Source organism: Phyllobates terribilis, unplaced genomic scaffold (genome assembly GCF_046119375.1).
Source record: "Phyllobates terribilis strain yellow unplaced genomic scaffold, ASM4611937v1 Scaffold_280__1_contigs__length_2496652, whole genome shotgun sequence".
NCBI classification, from domain to species: Eukaryota; Metazoa; Chordata; class Amphibia; order Anura; family Dendrobatidae; genus Phyllobates; species Phyllobates terribilis.
Window position 1 is genome coordinate 2314466 of NW_027363040.1, and position 25152 is coordinate 2339617.

The window sequence follows — 25152 nt, forward strand, 5'->3', positions numbered from 1 at the left end:
TGTGCCAAACACACGTGCACACACCCCTTCAGTGTTGCAGTGTTGAGGAAACAACCACACACCCCATTAGTGCAGGGACACGCAAACCATCACACAGCCTCCCCGTTATTGATGGGGCCATAGAGACGCACATCTTTATTGCTGGGGTCACAGACACACATCCCTTTAGTGCTGAGGTCAAACAAACAGACACAGACACACACCTTCAGTGCTGGGCCACACACACAGCCCTTCAGTGCTGCATTTCAGGGGACATGTACACATGTGCCAAACACACGTGCACACACCCCTTCAGTGCTGCAGTGTTGAGGACACAAACAAACACCCCATTAGTGCAGGGACACACAAACCATCACACAGCCACCCCTTTATTGATGGGGCCATAGAGACACAACCCCTTCATTGCTGGGATCACAGACACACATCCCTTTGGTGCTGAGGTCACACAGACAGACACACACCTTCAGTGCTGGGGCCACCCACACAGCCCTTCAGTGCTGCATTTCAGGGGAAATATACTCGTGTGCCAAACACACGTGCACACACCCCTTCAATGCTGCAGTGTTGAGGAAACAAGCACACACCCCATTAGTGCAGGGACACGCAAACCATCACACAGCCTCCCCGTTATTGATGGGGCCATAGAGACACACATCTTTATTGCTGGGGTCACAGACACACATCTCTTTGGTGCTGAGGTCACACAAACAGACACAGACACACACCTTCCGTGCTGGGGCCACATACACAGCCCTTCAGTGCTGCATTTCAGGGGAAATGTACACGTGTGCCAAACACACGTGCACACACCCCTTCAGTGCTGCAGTGTTGAGGACACAAACACACACCCCATTAGTGCAGGGACACACAAACCATCACACAGCCACCCCTTTATTGATGGGGCCATAGAGACACAACCCCTTCATTGCTGGGGTCACAGACACACATCCCTTTGGTGCTGAGGTCACACAAACAGACACACACCTTCAGTGCTGGGGCCACCCACACAGCCCTTCAGTGCTGCATTTCAGGGGAAATATACACGTGTGCCAAACACACATGCACACACCCCTTCAGTGCTGCAGTGTTGAGGAAACAAGCACACACCCCATTAGTGCAGGGACACGCAAACCATCACACAGCCTCCCCGTTATTGATGGGGCCATATAGACACACATCTTTATTGCTGGGGTCACAGACACACATCCCTTTGGTGCTGAGGTCACACAAACAGACACAGACACACACCTTCAGTGCTGGAGCCACACACACAGCCCTTCAGTGCTGCATTTCAGGGGAGATGTACACGTGTGCCAAACACACGTGCACACACCCCTTCAGTGTTGCAGTGTTGAGGACACAAACACACACCCCATTAGTGCAGGGACACACAAACCATCACATATGCACCCCTTTATTGATGCGGTCACAGAGACACCCCTTCATTTCTGCGGTCACAGACACACATCCCTTTGGTGCTGAGGTCACACAAACAGACACAGACACACACCTTCAGTGCTGGGGCCACACACACAGCCCTTCAGTGCTACATTTCTGGAGACATGTACATGTGTGCCAAACACACGTGCACACTCCCCTTCAGTGCTGCAGTGTTGAGGACACAAACACACACCCCATTAGTGCAGGGACACACAAACCATCACACAGCCACCCCTTTATTAATGGGGCCATAGAGACACAGCCCTTCATTGCTGGGGTCACAGACACATATCCCTTTGGTGCTGAGGTCACACAAACAGACACAGACACACACCTTCAGTGCTGGAGCCACACACACAGCCCTTCAGTGCTGCATTTCAGGGGAGATGTACACGTGTGCCAAAAACACTTGCACACACCCCTTCAGTGTTGCAGTGTTGAGGACACAAACACACACCCCATTAGTGCAGGGACACACAAACCATCACACATGCACCCCTTTATTGATGGGGTCACAGAGACACCCCTTCATTTCTGGGGTCACAGACACACATCCCTTTGGTGCTGAGGTCACACAAACAGACACAGACACACACCTTCAGTGCTGGGGCCACACACACAGCCCTTCAATGCTACATTTCTGGAGACATGTACATGTGTGCCAAACACATGTGCACACTCCCCTTCAGTGCTGCAGTGTTGAGGACACAAACACACACCCCATTAGTGCAGGGACACACAAACCATCACACAGCCACCCCTTTATTAATGGGGCCATAGAGACACAGCCCTTCATTGCTGGGGTCACAGACACACATCCCTTTGGTGCTGAGGTCACACAAACAGACACAGACACACACCTTCAGTGCTGGAGCCACACACACAGCCCTTCAGTGCTGCATTTCAGGGGAGATGTACACGTGTGCCAAACACACGTGCACACACCCCTTCAGTGTTGCAGTGTTGAGGAAACAAGCACACACCCCATTAGTGCAGGGACATGCAAACCATCACACAGCCTCCCCGTTATTGATGGGGCCCTAGAGACGCACATCTTTATTGCTGGGGTCACAGACACACATCCCTTTAGTGCTGAGGTCAAACAAACTGACACAGACACACACCTTCAGTGCTGGGCCACACACACAGCCCTTCAGTGCTGCATTTCAGGGGACATGTACACATGTGCCAAACACACGTGCACACACCCCTTCAGTGCTGCAGTGTTGAGGACACAAACACACACCCCATTAGTGCAGGGACACACAAACCATCACACAGCCACCCCTTTATTAATAGGGCCATAGAGACACAACCCCTTCATTGCTGGGGTCACAGACACACATCTCTTTGGTGCTGAGGTCACACAAACAGACACACACCTTCAGTGCTGGGGCCACCCACACAGCCCTTCAGTGCTGCATTTCAGGGGAAATATACACGTGTGCCAAACACACGTGCACACACCCCTTCAGTGCTGCAGTGTTGAGGAAACAAGCACACACCCCATTAGTGCAGGGACACGCAAACCATCACACAGCCTCCCCGTTATTGATGGGGCCATAGAGACACACATCTTTATTGCTGGCGTCACAGACACACATCCCTTTGGTGCTGAGGTCACACAAACAGACACAGTCACACACCTTCAGTGCTGGGGCCTCACACACATCCCTTCAGTGCTGCATTTCAGGGACATGTACACATGTGCCAAACATACGTGCACACACCCCTTTAGTGCTGCGGTGTTGAGAAAACAAGCACACACCCCATTAGTGCAGGGACACACAAACCATCACACATGCACCCCTTTATTGATGGGGTCACAGAGACACCCCTTCATTTCTGGGGTCACAGACACACATCCCTTTGGTGCTGAGGTCACACAAACAGACACAGACACTCACCTTCAGTGCTGGGGCCACACACACAGCCCTTCAGTGCTACATTTCTGGAGACATGTACATGTGTGCCAAACACACGTGCACACTCCCCTTCAGTGCTGCAGTGTTGAGGACACAAACACACACCCCATTAGTGCAGGGACACACAAACCATCACACAGCCACCCCTTTATTAATGGGGCCATAGAGACACAGCCCTTCATTGCTGGGGTCACAGACACACATCCCTTTGGTGCTGAGGTCACACAAACAGACACAGACACACACCTTCAGTGCTGGAGCCACACACACAGCCCTTCAGTGCTGCATTTCAGGGGAGATGTACACGTGTGCCAAACACACGTGCACACACCCCTTCAGTGCTGCAGTGTTGAGGAAACAAGCACACACCCCATTAGTGCAGGGACACGCAAACCATCACACAGCCTCCCCGTTATTGATGGGGCCATAAAGACACACATCTTTATTGCTGGGGTCACAGACACACATCCCTTTGGTGCTGAGGTCGCACAAACAGACACAGTCACACACCTTCAGTGCTGGGGCCACACACACATCCCTTCAGTGCTGCATTTCAGGGACATGTACACATGTGCCAAACACACGTGCACACACCCCTTCAGTGCTGCAGTGTTGAGGACACAAACACACACCCCATTAGTGCAGGGACACACAAACCATCACACAGCCACCCCTTTATTGGTGGGGTCATAGGCACACATCCCTTTATTGGTGGGGTCAGAGACACACATCCCTTTATTGGTGGGATCACAGACACACATCCTTTTAGTGCTGGGGTCACAGACACACATGCCTTTATTGGTGGGGTCACAGACACACATCCTTTTAGTGCTGGGGTCACAGACACACTTCCCTTTAGATCTGGGGTCACACAAACCTTCAATGCTGTGCCTACACACACAGTCACATGCACGCACACCTACCTTCTTGCTGAATCCCAAAAAGTCTACTCACTTGATAATTGCCAGACGTATGATAGTTACTCCACAGATCTCAGAACAGCCTTGAGGAAGGTCAGGAAGAAAGAAAACAATGCAGCTAATAATCATCTGGAAATATCATGGGGATGAGGACACAGTCCATACAGCACACACTGCAGATCTCTTCCTGATCCTACTCTGCTGTTTGTGCTGTGACACAATGCTGTGCAGCCAGTCCTCCTCCCTTTCCGATGTGACCCGATCCCCAGCGTTCAGTGATGAGCTACTTACCTGGACTGGTCCTCTTCAAGCTGTGACACAAGATGGCTCAGGAATAGAACTTTGTACATTCTGTAGCAGTTATGATGTCATGTGAGGTCTATGATGTCATGTTCTCGGTGTTGTCATGTGCTTTGTGATGTCATCATAACGGACACTGCTGTTTTATGTATCAAGTTTACACTTCAGGAAATAAATTACTAAACAAAAAAGTCACAGACTGCAAATATCCCACAGCCCCATGTTATAATTCATGACAGCTATTTAAATGAACCTTTATTTTAATCCATATAATCTACTGCTATATGAAAAACACTCGAGACCTGAACTGGAATTTTAATTGTCGTGCATGCAGCATGTAAGAGCATGTTCACACATGGCCACTAGCCAGAAAAAAAACGAAGACAGAAATACAATACACAAACACCCTGCAGTAAATAAATAAATCGCAATAGTGCATGAAAATAATAAAGCGTACTTAGTTAACATAATTTTGATTGAAATAATGCGAAAGCCATCCCGCCTCGTCACGGCGACCCTTATGGGACAGTCCTAACTCTAATATTTAAAACTTTACCGATGGCTTTCACATTATTTTGATCACAATTCTGTTAACTAAGTCCCCTTTGTTATTTTCATGCACTATTGCGGTTTATTTTACTGCAGGGGATTTGTGTATTGTGTTTCTGTCTTTGTCTTCTACTGCTATGTGAGTTACAGGAAAACACTGGACTAAAATCACTGACTGCGGTGGAATCCCCAATAAAATGTACATTTTATTTCCTTAAATAACATTTTCCTATACACACCTTACCTAATAACCGTGACATTTTGTGGAGCGTGCCAAATACTACTCTCCATTTAAAGTCTGCCAGCTGTGTTTTCTTGAACCTATTCACACTTGGTCGCAGACCAATACCACACTACAAGGCCAGTGCCTAAAACCGTGGTCATCAGACGTGATCCCATATTACTGCCGTAAACATCCTGAAATTTTTGGGAACTGTCAAATATTATACTCCATTTAACCCCTTTAAAGCATGGGGCGTAATAGTACGCACTAGGCTATCACCCCCGGTTCAGTGAGGGCTCCGGCGCTGAGCCCCCACTGAACCGGGCACATGTCGGCTGATTTATACAGCTGACATGTGCCCCCAACAGCCGCGGGTGGAATCGCAATCCACCCGCGGCTGTTAACATGTTAAATGCCGCTGTCAATCTCTGACAGCGGTATTTAACAGCGCTGCGCCGGAAGCGCATCACTTACCCCGCCCATCGGTGACCCCGTCACGTAATCGCGGGTCACTGATGGGTGGGCATGACAACTCTGGGTCTGCAGCAGACCCCAGTGATTGTCATGTACTGACGCTATGAGCGCCACCTAGTGGTCGGCGCTCATAGCACAGGAGCATTTCTGCTACATAGAGCTGATCTGCTCATCACCTCTATGTAGCAGAGGTGATTGGACAGTTGCTGCTTCTAGTCTCCTAATGAGACTATAGAAGCAAGCAAAAAGTGTACAAAAAAAATGTTTTTGAAAATATAAAAAAAAAATAAAAAATATATAAAAGTTTAAATCACCCCCCTTTCGTCCCATTCAAAATAAAATTCTAAAAATACCACCCACATACACATATTTGGTATCGCCGTGTTCAGAATCGCCCGATCTATCAATATAAAAAAGAATTAATCCGATCGGTAAACGGCGTAACGAGAAAAAAATTCTAAACGCCAGAATTATGTTTTTTGGTCACCGCAACATTGCAATAAAATGCAATAACGGGTGATCAAAACATCGGATCTAACCCAAAATGGTATCAATAAAAACTTCAGCTCGGTGTGCAAAAAATAAACCCGGTCCCAGATCCCGAAAAATGGAGACGCTACGGGTCTTGTAAAATTGCGCCATTTTATTTTTTTAATTATGGCACTTTGCAAAGCACTTCATTAGTTTCTTTGGCGTCATATCCATAAAATGATGATATTAAAGTGGCCTCCAGACCCTGCTTTTCCCCAGTGCAGGAGCGTTGCTGGGGTCCTAAGAGATCAGGGACCCCAGCCCCAAAGTACATGTTTCCCCATATAACCTCCCTGCCACTTAAAAGAGGATTTATACATATATAATTACAGTATACCACTGTTACTAATCTAAAATACACTATACAAAGACCAATATTACCAAAATTACTACTATACAAGGCCAAAATGATCCTGCTACACAATGTCCTCTACCATCACCACCACACAGTGACTCCATATATGAAAGAAAACCCCGCAGGGTAAAAGACGATCAAAGGAGTCCAGGGAGTATAAAATCTATCATATCTATTCAGCCATAGAAAAATAGGATGATGGGGGAAGGGACACAACACATATGTGATTGTTAGACATGTAAGCCAAAAAAAGCACGGCACGCAAGGAAGGGGCCATTCCAGGTATAATGGCTGTCTATAGTATCATCATGGGTATACTAAAATATCCCAAAATAGACACCGCACATATTCCACTGGGGGCAACAGTCATCATATGCAGGTGTATCTCACTAAATTAGAATATCATCAAAAAGTTAATTTATTTGAGTTCTTCAATACAAAAAGTGAAACTCCTATATTATATAGAGTCATTACAGACAGAGAGATCTATTTCAAGTGTTTATTTCTTTTAATGTTGACGATTATGGCTTACAGCCAATGAAAACACAAAAGTCATTATCTCAGTAAATTAGAATAATTAACATAAAACACCTGCAACGGCTTCCTAAGTGTTTAAAAATGTCCCATAGTCTGTTTCAGTAGGCTCCTCAATCATGGGGAAGACTGCTGACTTGACAAATGCCAAGAAGGCAGTCATTGACACCATCCACAAGGTCCCAGAGTTCCAATTTTCCTTTGGAAATCAAGGTCCCAGAGTCTGGAGGAAGAGTGGAGAGGCCACAATCCAAGCTGCTTGAGGTCTAGGGTGAAGTTTCCACAATCACTGATGGTTTGGGGAGCCATGTCATCTGCTGGTGTAGGTCCACTGTGTTTTATCAACACCAAAGTCAGCGCAGCTGTCTACCAGGAAATTTTACAGCACTTCATGCTTCCCTCTGCTGACAAGCTTTTTGTAGATGGAAATTTCATTCTCCAGCAGGACTTGGCACCTGTCCACACTGCCAAAAGTACCAATACCTGGTTTACACAACAGTATCACTGTGCTTGATTGGTCAGCAAACTCACATGACCTTAACCCCATAGAGAATCTATTATAGAGAATCTATGGGGTATTGTCAAGAGGAAGATAAGAGACACCAAACCAACAAAGCAGACAAGCTGAAGGCTGCTATCAAAGCCACCTGGGCTTCCATAACACCTCAGCAGTGCCACAGGCTGATCGCCTCCATGCCACGCCGCATTGATGCAGTAATTGATGCAAAAGGAGCCTGACCAAGTATTGAGTGCATTTACTGAACATACATTTCAGTAGGCCAACATTTCGGATTTTAAAAACATTTTTCAAGCTGATGTTATAAAGTATTTTAATTTACTGAGATAATGACTTTTGTGATTTCATTGGCTATAAGCCATAATGAGTGGCGTACCGCCAATAATGGCAGGCCACATCACTGCTATGGGGCCCGTGAGCCTCGGGGGAGCGAGGAGGATAGGTGAGTATTGGGGGGTGGGAGGTTCCGGCGGCGGAGGAGCAGGCACACTCAGTAGCGGCTGCTGTAGCTACCACGTGTGCCCGCTGCTAAAGGGACATGAATATTACCTCTTCTCCACTTCCATGGGCGTGGAGAAGAGGGAATATTCATTCTCTTTAGTAGCGGGCACGGAGGAGCGCTGAGCCGTTCACCTGTTGGCATATTCACTCCTCTCCACGCCGGGACTATGAGCATTGACAAGCGTGAATATGCATTCTCTTTAGTAGCAGGCACTGTAAGCAGGAGCCACGGCTCAGCGCTCCTCCGTGCCCGCTACTAAAGAGAATGAATATTCCCTCTTCTCCACGCCCATGGAAGTGGAGAAGAGGTAATATTCATGTCCCTTTAGCAGCGGGCACACGTGGTAGCTACAGCAGCCGCTACTGAGTGTGCCCGCTCCTCCGCCGCCGCAACATCCCACCCCCCAATACTCACCTATCCTCCTCGCTCCCCCGAGGCTCACGTGCTACATAGCAGTGGTGTGGCCTGAGGGTGTTCACTGCCAGATCCCCGACTATCAACTGATCGCCTGCAATTCCTCATTTGGGGACAGAAGTTGTTCACACTTGGCATATTTTGTGATTCATGAGGGGAGGACAGTAGCCGGATATAGACTTTTTCTATAAAGTCAGATTAAAGGGGTTTTCAGGAATGAGGGGTGCCATATGTACCAGGATTGGGGGATGAGGGGTGCCATACACACCAGGATTGGTGATGAGGGAGCCATACATACCAGGATTGGGGGATGAGGGGGCCACACATAACAGGATTGGGGGATGAGGGGTACCATATGTACCAGGATTGAGGGATGAGGGGTGCCATACATACCAGGATTGGTGATGATGGAGCCATACATACCAGGATGGTGACATTTTACAGTAGCTGCTGCATTTCCTACCCTTGGCTTATACTCAACTCAATACGTTTTCCCAGTTTTTTTGTGGTAAAATTAGGGGCCTCAGCTTATACTCGGGTCGTCTTATTTAAAACATACGGTATTTTAAAATCAGTGAGTACGTGGTGCCCATAATACTGCAGGACTGTGTGGTGCATTATACTATATGGGGGCTGCATTTTACCCTTTGGGGTGTGAAATATACTGTATGGAGGACTATGGGGAGTGCATTATACTAGATGGAGGATTATGGGGGGTGCATTATACTATATGGAGGATTTTGGAGGGTGCATTATACTATATGGAGGATTATGGGTGGCATATTATACTATATGGAAGTCTATGTGGGGTCGTTATGATATTTTGAGGGCTATGTGGGGGGCCGTTATACTGTATGAAAGCAATTATACGGTGTGAAGGTTTGTGTGGGGTCCATCATACTGTTTGGAGGGCTAGTGTGGGCCATTATACTGTATGTAGGCCCATTATACTGTATGGAGGGCTGTGTGGGAGTCACAGTTGGGGGAATCATACTGTGTTAGGGTCACCATACTTTGCCTTGGGAGTTGAAGTGGGGTACAATAAGGTCATTATACTGTTCATGTAGAGGCTAATGTGGAGGAATGCACCATGGGGTATCATACTGTGTTTGGGGGCACTTTTATTGGCATCATACTTCATGGGGGCAATGAAAGAGGGATCTAGGACTTCAGTAGGAGGAACATTAGAAAAGCGAAGTAAAGGCTGGAAAGTTGTGAGATCAGCTCTTCTGTGACACAGACAAATATTTCTTTATTTTTTTGGTGGGGGGGTCCAATTAGAGCTTCTGCTATGCGGTCTCATGATTTCTATGTGCGCCCCTGGCCATAATCATCAACATTAACAGAAATAAACACGTGAAATAGATCACTTTGATTGTAATGACTTTATATAATATAGGAGTTTCATTTTCAGCATTGAAGAACTAAAATAAATAAACTTTTTAATGATATTCTAATTTAGTGAGATGCACCTGTATATATAAGGGGTGTGAGTGTCATCATACTATAAGGGGCTATGAGAGTCATCATGCTATATATAAGGGGCAGTGGGGCCATCATATTATATAAAATGGGGAGTGGGTGCCAGAATACAGTTTATAAGGGGCCGTGGGGCCATCATACAGTATAAAGGGAGCTGTAAGGGCCATAATATAGTGTACAAGTGGGTGTGGGGGCCATCATACAGTATATATTGGGCTGCGGGGGCCATCATACAGTACTGTATATATGGGGCTGTGAGGGCCATTATACAGGATATAGGTAGTTGTAGGGACAATCATGCCAGTTATAAGGAGTTATAGAGACCATCATACAGTGCATAAGGAGCTGGGGGGACCATCAGACAATGCATAGGGAGCTGTGGGGACCATCATACAGTGCATAGGGAGCTGTGGAGACCATCATACAGTGCATAGTGAGCTGTGGGGACCATCAGACAATGCATAGGGAGCTGTGGAGACCATCATACAGTGCATAGGGAGCTTTGGGGACCATTATGCAGTGCATAGGGAGTGTGGGGACCATTATGCAGTGCATAGGGAGATGTGGGGACCTTTATACAGGGCAAAGGGAGCTGTGGGGACCATTATGCAGTGCATAGGGAGCTGTGGGGACCATTATGCAGTGCATAGGGAGCTGTGGGGACCATTATGCAGTGCATAGGGAGCTGTGGGGACCATTATGCAGTGCGTAGGCAGCTGTGGGGACCATTATGCAGTGCATATGGAGCTGTGGGGACCATTATGCAGTGCATAGGGAGTTGTAGGGACCATCATACAGAGCGTAGGGAGCTGTGGGGAGTATCATACAGTACTTAAGGAGCCGTGGGGACCATCATACAGTGTATAAGGAGCCGTGGGGACCATCATACAGTGTATAAGGAGCCGTGGGGACCATCATACAGTGTATAAGGAGCCGTGAGGACCATCATACAGTGCATAAGGAGCTGCAGGGACCATCATACAATGCGTAAAGAGCTGTGGGGACCATCAGAAAATGCATAGGGAGCTGTGGAAACCATCATACAGTGCCTGAGGAGCTGTGGGGACCATCATACAGTGCATAGGGAGATGTGGGGACCATCATACCGAGCGTAGGGAGCTGCGGGGACCATCATACAGTACATAAGGAGCCATGGGGACCATCATACAGTGTATAAGGAGCCATGGGGACCATCATTCAGTGCATGAGGAGCTGCGGGGACCATCATACAGTGCGTAGAGAGCTATGAGGACCATCATACAGTGCATAGGGAGCTGTGGAGACCATCATACAATGCATAGGGAGCTGTGAAGACCATCATACAGTGCATAGGGCACTGTGGGGACCATCATACAGAGCATAGGGAGCTGTGGGGACCATCATACAGAGCATAGGGAGCTGTGGGGACCATCATACAGTGTCTAGGGAGCTGTGGGGACACTCATACAGTATCTAAGGAGCTGTGGGGACCATCATACAGTGTGTAGGGAGCTGTGGGGACCATCATACAGTGTATAGGGAAGTATGAGGACCATCATACAGTATCTAAGGAGCAAGGAGCTGTGGGGACCATCATACAGTGCATAGTGAGCTGTGGGGACCATCATACAGAGCGTAGATAGCTGTGGGGACCATCATACAGTGCATAGGGAGCTGTGGGTTCCATAATACAGAGCTTAGATAGCTGTGGGGACCATCATACAGTGCATAGGGAGCTGTGGGTTCCATCATACAGAGCATAGGGAGCTGTGGGGACCCTCATACAGAGCATAGAGAGCTGTGGGGACCATTATGCAATGCATAGGGAGCTGTGGGGACCATCATACAGTGCATGGGGGAGCTGTGGGGATCATCATACAGTGTCTAGGTAGCTGTGGGGACCATCGTACAGTGTCTAAGGAGCTGTGGGGACCATCATACAGTGTCTAGGGAGCTGTGGGGACCATCATACAGTGTATAGGGAGCTGTGGGGACCATCATACAGAGCGTAGGGAGCTGTGGGGACCATGATACAGTGCATATGGAACTGTGGGTACCATCATACAGGGCATAGGGAGCTGTGGGGACCATTATGCAGTGCATACGGAGCTGTGGGGACCATCATACAGGGTATAGGGAGCTGTGGGGACCATGATACAGTGCATATGGAACTGTGGGTACCATCATACAGGGCATAGGGAGCTGTGGGGACCATTATGCAGTGCATACGGAGCTGTGGGGACCATTATGCAGTGCATACGGAGCTGTTGGGACCATCATACAGTGCGTAGGGAGCTGTGGGGACCATCATACAGTGCATAGGGAGCTGTGGGGACCATCATACAGTGTGTAGTGAGCTGTTGGACTATCATACAATATACAGGGTGCTATGGGGGCACTAAGGACATTATTTATTTTAAATGGGTGCATCATCAGAAATTTCTTCTTTCACCTCCCAGAAATCATCGTCCATAGACTTGAAGAAGAACTTTGTAGTTGGGTGTAGTTTGATTGTGGATTTAAGGGGGCATTATTACTTAAAGGGGATACTCAACGGTATTTGTTGCTTGGAGGGAACACTTCAGATATTGAAACTTTCATAAGAGCATATCTGGCATTATTACTTGCTAGGCAGCACAGTGGGGTCTTTACTACTTTCTATGGGACGCTATTATTTTTATAGGTCCCCTCTATCTGGCACACAGTCTTTGTAGCATTAATTGGTGGAGGGTAATCATAGTAATGACATAATTTTTGAAGTATTGAGGTTCCTATTCCACGTCGGAGGAGCAGGCAGCATGGGGAGGTTGTGCAGGGTGGGAATAGAAATGTGAGAAGTCAGATGGTCTTTGTACAGTGTGTTTTTTATGTAGAGGCAATGGTCATATCATAATACTATGTACTCACTGTGTAGTGTTGATGGTAGAGGGCATTGTGTAGCGGGATTATTATTGCATTGTGTAGAAGTAATTTTGGGAATATTGGTCTTTCAGTTGTGTATTTTAAGTTAGTAACAATGGTGTACTGTAATTATATATGTATAGGTCCTCTTTTAAGTGGCGGGGAGGTTGTATGGGGAAACACCTACTTTGGGGCTTTGGCCCCTGATCTTTTAGGACCCTAGCAACGTCCCGGCATACAAGGGATATCGGGGGGCACAAAGTGTTCTGGACGTTTCCTTTACAGTATAAAGCATTTTCCACACAGTATCCTTCCTCTGTAATATACTCCAGGACTGGTGAGGCGCACTGTCGCTCCCTATTTCGCCATAACTCGGCCTCAGCACTGCAGTGCTGATCAGCCGGTCTGCTTACTTGTTCTTCGGTTTCGCGCACTATGTCTTCCACTACTGGCGCCCATGAACCCTTGCACTCGTGACTTCCACTAGTACATGGGTCTCAAACTCGATAGAGTAAATGGGCCGCACTTAAAAAAAATTGTAAGCTGGCGGGCCGCATTCCTTTCAAATTTAATACAGTACAAAATTATTGTTAAACAATTATCTATTTGAACTACTATAACAATTCTCCATTACGTTACTATAATACTGCTAGGTTTAAACTTAACGGAAATTTGCAGGCTTACTCCACATGCTTATTTTAACAATCCAGTTTTCCACTTCAAGTGTCGCAGAATTCAATCTCGCTGCTCAGTTGGCAGCATTTGCCAGATACGAGAATGTCAAGATTGGGCTTGAAATCATGAGTGTCGGCCAATCGCAATGTTGCACGAAGATGTTCATCTGTAAGTCTTGACCATAATGCTGATTTGTTAAGCTTCATTGAAGAGAAAAACTGTTCTTATACAGTACAGACCAAAAGTTTGGACACACCTTCTCATTTAAAGATTTTTCTATATTTTCATGACTATGAAAATTGTACATTCACACTTAGGCATCTAAACTATGAATTAACACATGTGGAATTATATACTTAACAAAAAAGTGTGAAACAACTGAAAATATGTCTTATATTCTAGGTTCTTCTAAGTAGCCACCTTTTGCTTTGATGACTGCTTTGCACACTCTTGGCATTCTCTTGATGAGCTTCAAGAGGTAGTCACCGGAAATGGTTTTCACTTCACAGGTGTGCCCTGTCAGGTTTAATAAGTGGGATTTCTTGCCTTATAAATGGGGTTGGGACCATCAGTTTTGTTGTGCAGAAGTCTGGTGGATACACAGCTGATAGTCCTACTGAATAAACTGTTAGAATTTGTATTATGGCAAGAAAAAAGCAGCTAAGTAAAGAAAAACGAGTGGCCATCATTACTTTAAGAAATGAAGATCAGACAGTCCGAAAAATTGGGAAAACTTTGAAAGTGTCCCCGAGTGCAGTTGCTAAAACCATCAAGCGCTACAAAGAAACTGGCTCACATGAGGACCGCCCCAGGAAAGGAAGACCAAGAGTTACCTCTGCTTCTGAGGATAAGTTTATCCGAGTCACCAGCCTCAGAAATCGCAGGTTAACAGCAGTTCAGATTAGAGACCAGGTCAATGCCACACAGAGTTCTAGCAGCAGACACATCTCTACAACAATTGTTAAGAGCAGACTTTGTGCAGTAGGCCTTCATGGTAAAATAGCTGCTAGGAACCCACTGCTAAGGACAGGCAACAAGCAGAAGAGACTTGTTTGGGCTAAAGTACACAAGGAATGGACATTAGACCAGTAGAAATCTGTGCTTTGGTCTGATGAGTCCAAATTTGAGATCTTTGGTTCCAACCACCGTGTCTTTGTGCGACTCAGAAAAGGTGAACGGATGGACTCTACATGCTTGGTTCCCACCCTGAAGCATGGAGGAGGAGGTGTGATGGTGTGGGGGTGCTTTGCTGGTGAGACTGTTGGGGATTTATTCAAAATTGAAGGCATACTGAACCAGCATGGCTATGACAGCATCTTGCAGCGGCATGCCATTCCATGCAGTTTGCGTTTAGTTGGACCATCATTTATTTTTCAACAGGACAATGACCCCAAACACACCTCCAGGCTGTGTAAGGGCTATTTGACCAAGAAGGAGAGTGATGGGGTGCTACGTCAGATCACCTGGCCTCCACAGTCACCAGACCTGAACCCAATTGAGATGGTTTGGGGTGAGCTGGACCGCAGAGTGAAGGCAAAAGGGCCAACAAGTGCTAAGCATCTCTGGGAACTCCTTCAAGATTGTTGGAAGACCATTTCCGGTGACTACCTCTTGAAGCTCATCAAGAGAATGCCAAGAGTGTGCAAAGCAGTCATCAAAGCAAAAGGTGGCTACTTTGAAGAACCTAGAATATAAGACATATTTTCAGTTGTTTCACACTTTTTTGTTAAGTATATAATTCCACATGTGTTAATTCATAGTTTTGATGCCTTCAGAGTGAATGTACAATTTTCAAAGTCATGAAAATACAGAAAAATCTTTAAATGAGAAGGTGTGTCCAAACTTTTCGTCTGTACTGTACGTATGTACTTCCGAACATGGCCATGATCCTGGCAGCGGCTTTAAGAAGATTTGGAAATTGTTCTCGTGCGACAAACCTATAGAGATCTGGAACAGCAATGTCCATATACTTCTGTTTAAGAACAGCGTCGCATTGCAAGTCCACAATCTCCATCTGCAGATCTTCTGAAACACAAGCAATGTCTACCGCAAACGGAGTGGCAAAGAGTGTAAATTCAGCTTCAAGATCCTGAAACCCATGAAAACGTCTATCAAACTCTTGTAGTAACTGAGAAATTATATTGGAAGAGTAGTTCAAGCGTTCGGGTTCCGCTCGTACCAGCGACTGCATAGTGAGAAATGAGCCAAATTGCCAGACTGCAGCCGCTGGGCCACATAGACAGCTACATCTGATTGCTTTTATACCAGCAATCATCATTGTAATCATCTGCTTTGGGCCCTGGAGCTTTAGGTTGAGTGCGTTGAGGTGTTCTGTGACATCTGTTAGAAACACTAAGTCAGATAGAAAAGCTGGGAAGGAAAGTTGGAAAGCGTCTTCATCTTTCAGCGCCATAAAAATCTATCTCCTGTCTCAAAGCAAAAAATCTTTTCAACCCTCTTCACCGACTCAACCATCTGACCTCGGTATGCTACAGCAAGTCTCCATATTCACTGTCCAGATCAGACAGGAATGAAGTGAACGGCCTATGGTTAAGACCTCTTGCCCGTATAAAGTTACCAGTCTTAACACAAAGTCCATAACTTCTTTCATTTGTACACTTTTTCCGCACAGCACCCCCTGATGCAGAATGCAGTGTATAGCACTGAAAGGACCTGACAATGAACGCTGGCCTCGTTTTGCTTTCAATAATCCCACAACACCAATGTTTTCAGAACACATTGCTGGTGCCCCATCCGCTACCACAGACACCAGTTTATCCCATGGCGGTCCTGCTGGGTTAATACAACCTTCAAGTTCTTTAAAAATGTCTCGACCGGTCGTTGTGCCTTTCATTGGTAATAAATCCAATAATTCCTCGGTTATGTTTAGGTTTTCATCAACCCCACGAGTGAACACGGCACAGTATGGAGTATCTGTTACCCTCAGTAAATGGTCGTGAATGATTTGCTCTCATGTTACTGAGTAACTCGCTTTTCCAGAAGCTTCACTTGACCCGTTAATACTTGGGAAGAAGTTTCGCTGTTTTTGAAGAGACGCTTTCATCTGCTGAAGCTTTTCCTCTCTGTTTGCCAGACATTGCTCCATGCTGTCCTCTATGCTGCGTCATGTAATGTCCACGCACATTGTAGTCCTTAAGCTGCGACAAATGAAGACAAATCAGACTCCGGGCTCTCTCTCCGACCTCTGTGACAAAATATAAGTTTTCCCACTTTTCCTGAAATATTAGTTTTTCATCAGCAATCTTGAGCTTTTTTGATGACGATGCCATTTATGATGTTACACAGGTGCTCTGTGTATTGAAAAATATGTCTGTTAGCAACTCCGTCCTGCTCCCATAGAAATGCATCATAGTCTGCGGGCGTATGCAGAGTATGGACTATAATGGTGCTGGCAGAGCGAACATGCGCTCTGTCGTGCATCACCGACTTGAGGCCGACACTCGGACATAGTAGACTGCGTCCAGTAGGTGTATACACCCGAAAATGATGCAGGACAGAGCACACGTTGAGTCTGTCAGCACCATTATATATTCTATGGCCCTCGTCGGCACATACGTCCAAATCCCATTTTATATTGGTTCGGACATAAGTCCCGACGGGACCAACGAACATGGAGAAGAACACAATGTGAAAGGGGCGTCAGCAATATATGAGGCTGCTGTGTTCTGCCCATACATTGCTTAGTTCACTGCCAGAGCAGTTTTCAACTGATAAAGGGATGTGCCGGGCGCCCGCACCCCACTGATCTCATATCACTGGTTTATTCAATGAAGTGGCCATTTAATCATTAAAGGGGTTGTCAGACAATTTTATTTTGATGGCCTATCATTAGGACAGGTGATGGATATCTGATCAGTGGGATGCAACATCCAGCTCCCCCCACTGATCAGCAGTTCCCGGTGCCCGTGGTATGTGCTCACTTGCGGAGGGAACTACACAGCTCCATCAACTGCATAGTGGCCACGGCTGGGCCCTTCATATCCACTCTTATTGAATAGGCGTAGATTTGCATTACCCAGTTGCAGCCATTATAAAGGATAGCCCATCAATATAAAAGCAATGGACAATCCCTTTAAGTCCTGCAGAATCTCTTTATGTAGTTTCTCACCATAGCAATGCCTTACATGTCAATATTAAAGAGAACCTGTAATGTCAGAAAACTCTATTTACCTGGAGATATAGAGTCAATCTGCAGGTAAATATCTTTACAATGCTACATGGCCGTCTTACTGTAAGTGCAGCTACCAGGATAGAAGTAACTTATTTCCTCCCGGGAGCTATGGGCTTTCAGTCATAGAAGTTACATTCATGGCTCACAGCACTGCTCACTATACTGTAAGCACGCCCCAGAACTTTTGATTTTCTCCGCACAGATGCGCTGCACACTGAGCTGGCAACCCAAGTGCTGGAGCGTGCTTACAGCAACTACTCATAGTGTAGTAAGCCGGCTTAAGCAACTCCTTGCATGACTGAAAGCAAATGGCTCTTGAAAGAAATATAGTTCAGTTTCCCAGTAGCTGAACTTTTAGTAAAGCTGCCAGGAAACGTTGTAACACTATTTACCTGCAGATTATTCCTTTATCTGACGTTTTCAGCTATACCATTTTCGGTATATGGCTTTTTGATAATTTTTTATTCTACTTTCTGTCAGTATGATGGAAAAGCTACATTTTTCACATGTCAGTATCTCCAGTGCTGGAGACATTGATACACGTAGACCCATTCAAATGAATTGGTCTGTGCACATCTCAGTGTGTTTCCACAGACCGTGTGTCCATGTGCTCCACATACTGATATGGTAGTTTTTTTGCAGATGCACAGTCCGCAAAATGTACCACACGGATGACATCCGTGTGACACGTACCGATGCCTGGGAATCAGCGCTACAGTTAGCGCTGTTCCCAAACGCTGGGTGCTGAATGCTGCCCTCATCATGGTTCCCTGCTGGCGCTGCGATCAGCACTAGCAGGGACAATGATGACGGTAGTAGTGTCTGATCTCGCAGTGTCCACCTATAAAAATAATAAAATCCATATACTCACCTCTCCTAGGTGTCCCCCGCTGTCATCCTCTGACCGATGCTGCCAAGGAGCAGGAGAGAATGAGCTGCGCTCAGTGAGTGACAGGACACGGCTTCTGAGCTCAGCTCTGGAGCCACACATTCTCCCCGGCTCCTCGGTATCAGAGATTTACAGCGGGGGACACCTAGGAGAGGTGAGTATATGGATTTTATTGTTTTATTCTTAGTTTTACACAGGGACACAGCGGGAGCAGACACTACCACTACCCTCATCCTTGTCCCTGCTGGTGCTGATTGCAGCGCAGGCAAGGAATCATGATGAGGGCAGCATTCAGCACCCAGCGTTTGGGAACAGGGCTAGCTGTACGCTGATTCCCTGGTGCCGGTATGCGTGATCCTGATGCAGCACATGGGCCGCACACGGATGCAACATGTAAAACGGATATCTCCGGTAACGGAAATATATTCGAAACCGGCCTAAAAAACAGGTTTTGTGGCGTTTTTTGGTGGAGATTATAGGAATCTACAGTACGTTTACTAAAGTCAGTTTTATTCACCAAAAAAACTGCAAAATCAGTGTTTTCCCACTTTCATATTGCTATGGGTGAAAAACGCTGCAAAAACGCTTTTGTTCAATGTCCCCGTTGGGGCATACGTTCAAACCCTACAAGAAAACGGGATACGGATATTTGTGCCTACAGGGCCATAGACTGTAATGATGCCGGCAGAGCAAACGTGTGCTCTGCATAATTTTTTAGGGAGTGCACGCCTACAGGAGGCGGACACTCAGACATAATAGAGACTTCCGAAAATGATGCAAGCAGAAGGCACGTTCGCTCTGTCGGCACCATTACAGTATATGGCCCCATGGGCACATATGTCTGAATCCCATTTTGTGGGGGGTTCCGGACGTATGCCCCGACGGGGACATTGAGTATAATGTGAAAGCACAGTAAGCCAGGGATATGGTACAGATTTATACCACAAATGTGTACTTTTTTTTTTCACTTTCAAGTTTAGTAGCAGAATATTTTTATTTCATATTTTATTTAGATTTTTTTTATGTAGCTTTTAACTTTTACTTTATAGTCACTGATCTAATGTCCTGCAATACTTCTGTACTGCAGAATATTAGGTCTGTCTGTCTTATATTGACAGTTCGCATGTAGGACCCTGCATATTCCTGTCCCCAAAGATGGCTAACCTAAAGCCATTACTTGGCCTCAGGTTACCATAGGCTTAAGAGTAAACCCCTCCCCTGAAATAGCCATCTAAATTCCGCTGTCACAATTGATGGCGGTATCTAAAGGGTTAAACGGCCGCGATCGGTGTTAATACCAAGCGTGGCCGTTAAAGTAGGTTGTCAGCTGTGATGTACAGCTTACCTCAGCGGATGATAGTGTCGGCTCTGCATGTGAGCCGGCGCTATCATCTCGCTGTACACGCACAGTCACAGCGTATGTCACCTGCAAAATCCAGCAATGGGGGGGAAAGTCACGCCTCCGCTCTCTGTGCACTGGCGTGATGTCATCACGCAGCGCCAGAGGAATGTCATAACGCAGGGCCACAGCCACTACGGAGCGGCGCACTCCTCCTCTCTGCTAGGGTCAGACATGTGGTGCACCGCGGGCCGCAGATGCCTGCCTCAGGGGCCGCATGCGGTCCGCGGGCCGCGTGTTTGAGACCATTGAGTTAACCAGATGTAACGCACAGACAAACACATACCCTCTAATCGTATGTTACTTTATCTACTGACAAGGGTAACGGACACATATAGGCCATTATGCTCTGCGGTGTGGAACACATAACTACGGGAATGCGCAGTCACGGGTACGAGTGGCGCGGCGGCAATCAGTTTATCTGGCGTTTCAGTGTAAAGCACGTCACTTCCGGACATGCACACTAGGGAATGGACATTATCGGACCTCTAGCTCATGAGAAGTAGCGCAGGCGCAGTACATTATTGTAGACAGACTCCATTCTATATGTCCTATCACAATTCACCTCTAGGAATGGGAATGGGTCTCCTAGTCTGGGGAGGTTTTTTTTGGATGAAGTGGGATATTTAAACATGGACACCTGGCTATTAGGCACACTATGCTGAACATCATCAATTATTATCCCTGTATCAAGCCTCCTGATGAACCTGTTGAGGAAACACGTTGAGGCGGATTATTGAAACATTCTCTGATGAGTACCATACCCTTTCCTTTATATATACCCTGAGATATATCTGGTTTTATTTAATGTATCAGTGTATTTTTTGATATACACTACCGTTCAAAAGTTTGGGGTCATTTAGAAATTTCATTATTTTTGAAAGAAAAGCACTTTTTTTTTCTATGAAACTAAAATTAAATGAATCAGAAATACACTCTATACATTGTTAATGTGGTAAATGACTATTCTAGCTGCAAACGTCTTGTTTTTATTGCAGTATCTACATAGGTGTATAGTGGTCCATTTCCAACAACCACCACTCCAGTGTTTTAATGGTACATTGTGTTTGCTGTGTAAGAAGGCTAATGGATGTTTAGAAAACCCTTGCACAAGTATGTTAGCCCAGCTGAAAACGGTTTGGCTGATTTGAGAAGTTATAAAATTGACCTTCCTTTGAGCTAGTTGAGAATCTGGAGCATTACATTTGTTTGTTCTATGAAACTGTCAAAATGGCCAGAAAAAGAGAACTTTCGTGTGAAACTCGACAGTCTATTCTTGTTCTTACAAATAAAGGCTATTCCATGCGAGAAGTTGCCAAGAAACTGAATATTTCCTACAACTGTGTGTACTACTCCCTTCAGAGGAGAGCACAAACAGGCTCTAACCAGAGTAGAAAGAGAAGTGAGAGGCCCCGCTGCACAACTGAGCAACAAGACAAGTACATTAGAGTCTCTAGTTTGAGAAATCGACGCCTCACAGCTCCTCAACTGGCAGCTTCATTAAATAGTGCACGTAAAACGCCAGTGTTAACGTCTACAGTGAAGAGGCGACTCCGGGATGCTGGCCTTCAGGGCAAATTGGCAAAGAAAAAGCCATAGCTGCGAGTGGCTAATAAAAGGAAAAGATTAATATGGGCAAAAGAACACAGACATTGGACAGAGGAAGATTGGAAAAAAGTTTTATGGACAGACAAATCAACATTTAAGGTGTTTGGATCACACAGAAGCACATTTGTGAGACGCAGAGTAACTGAAAAGATGCTGGAAGAGTGCCTGACGCCATCTGTCAAGCATGGTGGAGGTAATGTGATGGTCTGGAGTTGCTTTGGTGCTGCTAAAGTGGGAGATTTGTTCAAGGTAAATTGGATTTTGAATAAGGAAGGCTATCACTCCATTTTGCAATGTCATGCTATACCTTGTGCACAGCGCTTGATTGGAGCCAATTTCATCCTACAACAGGACAATGATCCAAAGCACACCTCCAAATTATGCATGAACTATTTAGGGAAGAAGCAGGCAGCTGGTATTCTATCTGTAATGGAGTGGCCAGCGCAGTCACCAGATCTTAACCCCATTGAGCTGTTGTGGGAGCAGCTTGACCGTATGGTACAAAAAAGTGCCCATCAAGCCAATCCAACTTGTGGAAGGGGCTTCAGGAAGCATGGGGGGAAATTTCTCAAGATGACCTCAGCAAATTAACAGCTAGAAGCCAAAGGTCTGCAATGCTGGAATTGCTGCAAAGGGAGGATTCTGTGATGAAAGCAAAGCTTGAAGGAGAAAATTATTCTTTTTAATAAAAATCATTATTTCTAACCTTGTCAATGTCTGGACTATATTTTCTAATCATTTTGCAACTCATTTGATAAATAAAAGTATGAGATTTCATGGAAAACACAAAATTGTCTGGTTGACCCCAAACTTTTGAACGGTAGTGTATATCACAGTTAACTAGGGCTTCTGAGGTACAGCCACCCAGGGGTGGATTAAGAGTAGCAAGGGCCCCGGGCAGTTTAGAAGGCGCGGGCCCCCTCCACACACCTGATTTATCACATGACATGTCACATGATCCCCTGTGATAGATCATGTGATAGTTCACGGGAAATTAATTTGGCACAATATTAATTGTGCTGCCTCATCTGAGAGCAGCACAATATTGGGGCAGATACCCTGATTCCAGCGATGTGTCACTTTTTCAGCTGCTTGTTGTCATTTTGAGAAAATCACCGTTTTATCTGCTGCAGATCTAGCAGCTCTCTGAATGCTGCGCTCTGTATAGCCCCACCCACACCACTGATTGGCAGCTTTCTGCCCATGCTCAGTGTACACAGAAATCTACTGATCAGTGATGGGGGTGGGGTCCTACAGAACTTACTAGTCATCTAGTGATAATTACCTTCTGACAAATCAATGATTTTATCAAAACAACACTAAGCAGCCCAGTAAGTGACACATTACTGGAATCAGTGCCTCTAACCCTACATTATGCTGCTCTCAGATTAGGTGGCAAAAACCTGATGACAGATTCCCTATAAAGGAGCTGTAAAGACAAAAAAGTTTGTATTAAAAAAAAATACAAGCCATTTGTGAAATTAACTTTTTTTCATTGTTAATTCACATTAGACTGTATCTTCAACACTTTTGTCAGCAGCTCTTATTACAGACTCTGAATAGGGCAGCTCTCTCCCTCTCCCTCAGCAGAAAGTCACAGCATGGTTAAAAAACGGGATCTTTTATGATTTTCTCATAATAAATAAAAAAGGACATGCAAGTCCTCCAAACTATTTTCCGTTTCTCTATAGGGGAGGTCCTAAATCTTTCTTGTTCTTTAGTTGATCACATGTCAAAAAGGCAAAGCATTTACTATGAACTCGCCTAAAAAAATATACACTTGGAGAGTAATATCATCATCTGCATGTAAATATTCCTTGACTCTAAGGGCTCGCTCACACTGTCGTATAACACGGCCGAATGCTATGTGATGTTTTATCGGATAGGACTCGGCCCTATGTTATACTATGGGACAGTGCAGATCTGCGATTATTGGCATGAGAAAATAATCTCATTCGATATTCGGACCATGTGCACCCATACAAGTCTATGGGTGCACGTAAAACATTGGACTGCACTCGGATGTCATCCAAGTGCAGTCCGATGAACACTCACAGAGACTATGGAGAAGATGGAGAAATTAAGTTCTCCATCTTCTCCATATCTGTGCTGCGAGAGAATCGGATCACACTCAGTTGAAGCTCTGACAGAGTTTGAGCCGAGTGTCATTAGCATAATTGGCCCTATTCTCTTGCATGAGAGAATATATGGCTTAGTGAGTGGACCCTAAAACTGAATAGTAGTGACGGACAGGCACCTCACAAGCGGGATCCATGTAGCTCTCAGATGTCATGTAGGTAGGGCTTCATTCCATGGGGTAGGGCTTAATTTCAAGGTATATAAAAAAAATGGACTTCAAATAAAAATTAAATGAACACAAAAAGCACTAATTGAATTATTTTTTTCGTATTTATGTTTGCAGCCCCTTTAAAAACCCTTTGAGGACCAAGGCACATATATGTCCCATAGTTTTAAACTGGAAAAAAATTTGATTGAATAAAATTTAAGGTCCTCGAAGGTTTAAGTAGGTCATAAATTCATATGAATACTTGCTCATACAATTGCACATGCCAAAAAATGAAGAAGAACAGAATCAAAAATATGACATTAAGTGGAGCACTTACAGGTATTCAAGGTGAAAGAGACCAGCAAAGGCATCGTCTCGAATGACAGTAAATGAGATAGAATTCAGCAAGCTGAAAATGAAGACAGCAGGTTAGAAGCGAACCAGACTTTATGGTGCTCAGAATTAGTCAAGCAGAATTTATTGACTGCTCTTGCAAAGCACTGAGACTGCCGCTGTGTATAGATGGCGCTGTGCGGCCTCCCGCTGTGTATAGATGGCACCGTATAGATGGCTACGTGCGGCCTCCTGCTGAGTATACGTGTATAGATGGCTACGTGCGGCCTCCTGCTGAGTATAGATGCCGCACGGCGCTCCCCCCAGAGACAGCAGGAGACCGCACAGCGCCATTTATACTCAGCGGGAGACCGCACGTAGCCATCTATACACAGCAGAAGGCCGCACGGCGACATCTATACTCAGCGGGGGGCCGCACGTAGCCATCTATACACAGCGGGGGGCGCACGTAGCCATCTATACACAGCGGGGGGGCGCACGGCGCCGTCTATACACAGCGGGGGGCCGCACGTAGCCATCTATACACAGCGGGGGGGCGCACGTAGCCATCTATACACAGCAGGAGGCCGCACGGCGCCCCTCCAGAGACATCAGGAGGCCGCACGGCGCCAACTATACTCAGCAGGAGGCCGCATGCAGTCATACACACACACAAACATATACAGACACGCATAAACACATTTGAAACACAAGAATACATAC